This window comes from Mus caroli, chromosome 18 (genome assembly GCF_900094665.2).
Source record: "Mus caroli chromosome 18, CAROLI_EIJ_v1.1, whole genome shotgun sequence".
NCBI classification, from domain to species: domain Eukaryota; kingdom Metazoa; phylum Chordata; class Mammalia; order Rodentia; family Muridae; genus Mus; species Mus caroli.
The window spans coordinates 16,337,607-16,345,911 of NC_034587.1; positions in this window are offsets into that span (position 1 = coordinate 16,337,607).

An 8,305-nucleotide genomic window follows, 5' to 3' on the forward strand; every position below is an offset into this window, starting at 1 on the left:
TGGGAGCTAATTTACTCTAACAAGTACAACTTACTAGTGGCTACAACACTGAGAAAAATGGCTATTCTTCCCCCAGCGACAACAGATAAGGCAGGAGTGGTCCACCAATTGATAACCATGGGGGTGGGGGGTGCTTTATGAAGTTCTTTCCCATCCATGATGGACTGGCTCCATCTTGCTCAAGCTTTGTGATGACAACCAGCATAGCTGTGAGTTCATAAGTTCAACAACCATATCACATTGAAAGACAGCATTTTATAACACTTCTCCTCAAGTCTCAGCTCTTAAAATCCTTCTGCTCCATCTGAGCTTTGGAGGGGTGAGATAGATGTCCTGTTTAGAGCTAAGTACTCAACAGTCACTTATACTCAGTGCTTAGACCATTTATGAGTCTCAGCATTAGCCATCCCCCACTACAAACAGAAACTTCTCTGACCAAGGCTGACATCAGCACTAATTTATGGTTATAAACATAAATATTTATAAGACAGTTGACAACATGTTCATTTAGCAAAACAACAGTAGTAGGTTCTCCAGGTCTTATGATCCTTCTGAGCCAAGGACTTTTGATGGGGTCCACAGTACTAGATACAAATTTTCTACTGTGAAGCAAACCTCAAATCCAATCTGAAAGTGGTTGGTTAGTCTTGTGCCAGCCATACCACTATTGCAACAGTGAACTCTAGAAATGGTGAGGTGCTGGGGATTGGTTCTAATGCTTTGACTTAATGGGGAATCTGTGAGTCCAAATGTAGAAGGTCCTTGTCCATAATTGTTTTTTGATCAGTTAGTAAAGATGCAAGCAGTCAGTGGTTGAGCAAAGGGCGAGAAGAAGGGACCTTTAGATTTGCATGGGCTAGGAACTAGAAAAAGGGAGACAAGATTGCCATGACTCAGGGGAGAAGGGTAGGAAGTAGAAGCTGTAGGAGAGAAAGCCAACTAGCCATGTGAGACTTTGGGTGGGTAACTACTACCCAATTTCCTGTTTGGGCTTGGGGTAGCGGGGGAAGATTTAGGAGTGCCCAACATTTGAGCTAGCAAAAGCATCGCAAAATTGACTGGCATGTGTGTGTCTTCCATCAGGAATCCAAAGAGTTCCTGGACTTGTGACTGGAAACACATGACCTGTCAGGTGCACTAAGCTGTGTGGGTAAACTTACCACTACAATATACCCCTCCTTGCTCTTTTTCAAATTCAAATTTTCATCAACCGTTATTGAGTGCACATATATATTTTTATATACATTCATATTCTTAAACATAACCCATTGAGTCCATATAATGTCAGTTGTATGCATATTTCCAGTGATGACCATTTGGCACTGGATAACCCAATAGTATGTTTTTTCTGGTGAGGACAATTCCACCCAGTCTCAATTTTACTCAGTTGCCTCTAGTTCTTGTTTAGGGTTGAGGTCTTGTGGGCTTTTCCTTAACTAGTTTGGAAGTTTTATTGGCGACTTCTTTGTTCAGCTCACAGTTCGGTAGTCATGTTGGTGAGACATTTTTACAAGTATAGCCTCTGATGTTCTTAGGAAACATGATCTTACAGGAAAGTCCCTGATTCTCTGGTTCTTAGAATTTTTCCCCAAGACTTAGTGTTGGGTATTCCATAGAAACACCTTTTGAGACAGGACTAGTAGTCTAAGCACAATGGATGATAAATAATCTTTACATAGTTCTAACAGGTTCTTCTTGCACCAATTAATTTGGCAACCATGAAGAGTGAACATATTAGCAGACATAGAATAGATGTTATTATTATCCTATGTTAAAGACAACAAGACCAGGGCATAAAGTAAGTCTTATAGTTGATGATATAGGAGGCATTTGAATCCAGGCAGTTTCTCTTTAGCCACTGGACTAAACTTTCTTCTCTCAAATATGAAGGGGTGTATTCCAAGAATATCCTAAAACAGTTTCACACTGGGAAATGGAGTTTTGTAAACTCACAATAGATAGCCTTCTGAAGAGATGAAAACAAACAGGGTCTAACCTGAAAGAGTGAAGCTAGGGTGTATGTGGCAAAGCTAAAGAGATGATGTGGGATAACAAGCAAATAAAATTTTATAGCCTTTATTTAATACATGTTTTCCAACACCACAGACTGAATGAGAAGAAAGAGCACACACTGACACCTTTATGGCACCACACTTGGCTACCGAGTCCAGGCTCTAGTGTCTGATGACTGAGAGCATTTCTCTGAGTACCATCTAGATTAACAATGTTGGGAAACAACCAGTTGCTCTCAGTAAACCAGAAATTCCTGATCTCAAGCCAGACAAGAAGAGCCATTCTGAGATGAGAAAAGGCAAGATCAAGGAAATGTCATGTTTAGCAAGCACCCAGGCAGGACTGATGCAAAATGAAGCTTTTGCAAGCATTCTGCTGGGGACTCTCTCATGGTGGCTTACAAGAGCAAAAGGCTCTCTTCATTTGGCTCTTCTTTAGCTCTACCTCCCAGCTTACAATCATAAACATTGAGTTTCTGTACCATTTCCCCTTTAATGTAAAAAATAGTCTGGAAAACCCAGTCTCAATTCCTACTAATAAGAACCAAAGTTGCCCATTAAAAAAAGACTAGTGTAACTAACTGAACCCATAGGCAGAGAATTTAACAGCATAAAAAGTTCATTAGTTTGCTATTAAGTTGCCTTCTATTAGTATTTCAAGCTGGTCTGAAGTGTCTTTCTCAACACAGGAAACATTAATTCAAACATCTCACTCACAGCCTTTGACCAAGTAATTAACTTAAAATATGCTTTACAATTTAAAATACTTTTCCTACACTAAACCACAAAAAGTAATGATGGCATAAATATCTGTGGCTAAGTTAAGTGGTTATGATTCTGTTACTTTCTGTGTCAACAAAACCCTTCCAAGAATCCAGAACACAATGGAATCCAAGAAATGATTCTCAGATTCATATAATTATCAATTCATTTTTCACAGAATGTTTTATAACTAAAACATAAAATTAATTGTACAATAAAGCCAACCAACATCAAACTCCTTCTTCAATTTAACACATAAGAACATTAGAATTTCTTTTAGGTTTATAAGTTTTAGAGGATTCTGGCACATAATATTATAAACTCTTGAGTCATTTAGGAAATGCTGACAAATTTAGAATCTTCTTCTGTTTGATGGTTGCCTCTTCTAAAGTGTGTCATTGAACAGGTTTATTCCTGTATTACCAGTGTTTATTCCATGTCAGAATTTCATTCACCCCAACTTTGTGTATAGAACAGGTGTCAGTTTCTTGTTAAGTCATCTTCACAAAAAATGAATCTTCACTCTGGATTGAGAAAACATTTAATGATTGAACACAATGAGCATCATTAGAAAAAACAGGAACCAATGGAGATTTGAAGTCCTCCTCTGGATGGTAACATTGACTCTAGTAACACATGTGGCCAGGATCTCAGGGTCTATTTGTTACAATGGTACCTTACATTATCAAGTCATCTCTCACAGGGATCTCAAAGGAACACTATAGTCATTTTTCCCCTTGCTGAGAGAAAGAAGACATAGAAATAGTAGGGGACTTTAAATAACACTCACAGCCTATTCAGCCTTGATACACTATGAGAAAGTGTCCTACCCTATGAGCAGAAATCACAAGACACGAGGCCTGAGCTACATATTTACTTCTGTACTGGGGTGTTAAGAAATCATCCCTTCGAATTTTGTGGAGAACCATGGAAAGTTTGTCAGAAAACATCCCTTGGGTAAATGGTAAAATGTCTTGAGAAGAAACTATAAAATGACATTTTCTCTTATTTCACATAGACAAAGGTTATGAGAGGGATGACTGGGATACAATGACTCTCTGATCTCAAAGATAGTCTGTTCTTAGCAAGAACTCCCTGATGTCTTTAAATGATGGTGACTAAAAGTCCAGATTTACACAGAGAGTGTCAGTGTATACATTTTGTTGGTACATAATTATGGCATTTGGCCTGCCATTCTCAAAATAATTCTAGATTGGGTACAAGTTCATCAGATTTATATAAGTGTGTAGTTCCACATCTATAGACATATCTTGAAAAGACAAGAACTAGCAATAGTGAATGGTGAGCAATTGCTAGCTATGCTCACCCTGTCCAAGCTTCAAGTAAGGAATTCAGAGACTGGTACTCACTGCACAGTTTTCTTAGGGGAGCTCTGTGAAATGAATGATACATGTGGGCACATCCACCTCTGTACCCCATAAGATGCCAGAGAGCCTGGGAAATGCTCCAGAACTTAAACTCTCTATCCATTCACTTCTCCTCCATACCCTTTTTATCACACTGAAAGAAAATTATAGAATGAATTGTTTCAAATAAATGTGGGACTATCACAGCATCATGCTCACTTTCCCAAACTCTCTGACATGAGGGCTTTTCCACAATTCAGGGTGCTTCAATGACCCAAATATTCTATTACTGAAAGAAATAAAATGGAAAGGCAGAAACTTGGCTCCTTCTGACTACTTGTTTAGTTGAATGTAAGTCCTTGCATCTGCAGACAGCAAGCACTTAACCGGAGAAAGCCAAACTTTCTACTCAGATTAATCTGAATTAAACACAATGAACATTGCTACTAAACAGCCTACAAAGGGATGAGGAGCCTCATAACATGTAGATGTCCCTCTCACTATGCAGGTTAAATACTGCCAAAATAACCATTTGGCCAGCAAATATATTTGCCTTAGTTTTTATTTTAATTGTCATTGTAATATTTTATTAATTCTTAAAAAATTTTATACATATATATATAATGTATTTGCATCATTTGAAAACTTCTCCCTAACTCTCCATGGATCCAATTCATACCCTATAGACACCCCCACCTCAACTCCATGTCCTCTATTATTTTTTTTCTTAACAACCCTGTCTGTTCTATTGCACACATTTGAATGGATATGGGACCATCCAATGAAGGACAGTCAATCTACCAGGGCCACACCCTTAAAGAAAACTGACTCTCCACTCCCTGGCAGCCATCAACTTTTTAAAAAATACCTCAGCCAGAGTCAGGACTCACGAGCCCCTTACTTATCTGTGATCAGCATCTTCTTATATAGGCAGTTCCCACTTCAAAAGAACTAGGAACCTTCATTTTTGTCATGGCTAATGTACTATTCATTTTGATATCTCAAAATTTCTGTATTTGCCAAGAAAATGAATCTGCTCTACCTCTTTCTCTTCTGAACTTCTTATCAAAAGTCAGTGAAAAGTATAATTTAAGCCTTGTGTTTTCTGACAAAGCTGTGCATATGAACTCAGAGGTCCCATTCCTCACGTCCATTTTAGCCATCCCACAATCCCTCTTTCAAATGCCAAGCATGACATGCTGTGTGTGCTCAGTAAGTATTTGGTGACTACAGATGCAAACACATACCTGTAGGTTTTCCCATGCCAGTCACAGACAGAGATTGGTGCTCGAGTCAGCAGCACCTGTCACCAAAGACATTATTATTCAGATGATGCAAGAAACAGAACCTCAGCAAACTCAAAAAGTATATTGCATTGGCTCTATGAAATGACTCAAACTTTTGGATTACAGACATAGAAACTGGAAAAGACTGTGTCAACCAGACTAATACAATTAAAAGCACACTGCATCTTAGCATCATGACGCTTATTACAAGTTTCACTTGACCAACACCAAAAAGTGTGCTATAGTAAAGCAACTGTTATCAAAATGTGAGGCATCTATGCACATTTTTATTGTCTGAAGCTAAAAATATTTGTTCTCTGGGCTAGGAATATAGCTCCATTGGTAGAGTGTTTGCCTGGCATGCAAAAAGTTCTGCCTTCTATCCCCAGCAATGAGTAAAATAATATGCCACACACTTTTAATCCCAGCCCTCAAGAGACAAAAGCTAAAGGATTGGGAGTCCAAAGTTACTCTTGATTATATGGTTAGTCTGAGGTCGGCCTGGACTACATGAAACCGTGTCTCAGAAAGAAAATACTTAACATAGTTATATCAAGTATAAATATGTTTCAAATTACTGACATTTTCAGCTTAAATTACAGTTTTAATTTATTCTATTAAAATTATATCTCTAGTTGTACAAAATGATAACTACAAACTACAGTTCAGTGGTTTGTAGTACATCAGGACCTAGTCCCTTGTTTCCTCTCTTGGAGGAAAATACTGTCAAAGAGCCTTTTGATGCTGTTGTGACCATCTGCTAGCCTTCTTTTTTTTTCAGAGAATATTCAGCACATAAAACTTCTGTGAAAAATTGCCAATAACAAAATTGCTAAGGCTATCTCCCTCTTCCTAGCATTATGTGAAAAAAATAAAGACTGGGGTTTCTCTAAGTCAGATATGAGATTTAGGGCATTTTGGATGTTTATTTATAAACAAGTTGTAGAAGCACAGTCCACACTTAACCACATCACAGAATGTAGAACTAGGACAGAGAAGAACCCATAGGGTAAGGTCTCCCCCATTGTCTACAAGGTACTGTGCCCTTTCGTCTCTCCTTTCCCTCCCACTCTCTCCTCCAACAGATGGACTTGTGCCTTCATCAGTAGACAAATGAACATTCTTAAACTGATATTTAAATCAGTCTTAAGAAGTCTGCAGCTTCATCTGAACCACTTAGGCCTTGGTGTGAATATTATAATTAAACTATCACCCTGAAACATGGAACTAAGAGGAAGGAGACTGGGTCACGAAATGGAGGGAAGTGCTGCTCAGGGGAAATGGAGCACACCATCACTAATGCACATACCTGGGAACTAAGGCCTTCTCCTCTGCTCTAACTGGGATGTCACAAAGTGACATGGCTGGTAAGGTGCCTCACAGAGGGTAAGAGTGCATGGTGTGTAATATTGAGACTCTAAGTTTGGCTCCCAACACCTATGTAAAAAGTCTGGTGTGGTTACATGTTCCTGTAACCCTTATAATGTGGGGAACAGAAAAAGTAGGATCTCAAGGGGCATGAAGGACATCATCCTAGCACCAGGTTCAGTGGAAAACTTTGCCTCAAAGGAACAGGGTGCAGAGTCATACAGTAGGACACCCGACATCCTCCTCTAGCCTAGATGTGTTTATCTATGTGCACTGCACATGAATACACTTTACACATACACCACACTCACAGCAAAGTGGCACCGTCAGAAATATCTTTCTTGGTGTTTCTTTATGGAGCTCTCTGACCCAGTGGACAAGAACATATTAAGAAGTGAAAAGAAATAGTCTTAGACCATTGCAGCTTACAAAATCCTATGTAAAATGCTCTTCCTATACTTCAATCACCAGACTATTAATAGCATTTGATCAACCCCAAGTGTTGTGGTCTCTGTCCTTTTACATTATTCTTGAATACAAAACAATATAAGATCCTTATAACTCTAAAAATAAAAGAATATGCTTCAATACTTTCTGTTGCGTATTATTCAGAACTTAATCAAAATACTAGGTGACTATTTTCTAATATTCTAGCCACTATTTTGTACAGGGTATCAGTTGTAAATTCCTACACATACACATTCAAACAGCCAAGCTAGGTGAGTTGGCACAGCCTGTGATCATGGCACTAGGGGAACTAAAATATGAAGATCAAAAGATGGAGGTCAATCTGAGCTACATAGTGAGACCTCGCCCCTTCCCCAAAACACTCATGAGTGCATTTTAACATTAGTTTATGGGTGTTCTTACATGCTCTATAATGAAATTGTGACAGTGGAAGTCCTGGGGAATAAAAGCAGCTTGAAGTTAAAATTGAGTTTCCCCAGGAATAACATTAAGATTATGCTCTCTGTGTAACTGGACATGCTAGCTATTTTAACTGAATATTTTGGCCCATTTTCTGTCCAACCATCTTGAAATGCAAACAGGTTCATGTTTCAATACTGAATTTTCTCAAACACTTGTCTAGAAACATACATCTATGTATTTATGGATTATTTTTTTAAATATTTTAGTGGTTGGGTCAGCCAGGAGGACTGTGTTGGTAGTTTAACTGTTTTTTCATTTATTTTGTTAATTTATTTTTAAGTTTCTATGTGAAATTCATGCATACTTAAGATTGGAAAACATGAATTTAACACAAATTCCTAATTTCTCAACAAATATAACTGACAGTAGTTTGTCAAGCATCTCATATGATCCTACTGGTAATAAGAACACATGTTCCACTATGTTCATAGCAGCCTTATGTATAATAGCCAGAACCTGGAAAGAACCCAGATGTCCCTCATCAGAGGAATGGATACAGAAAATGTGGTACATTTACACAATGGAGTACTACTCAGCTATTAAAAACAATGAATTTACGAAATTCCTGGGCAAATGGATG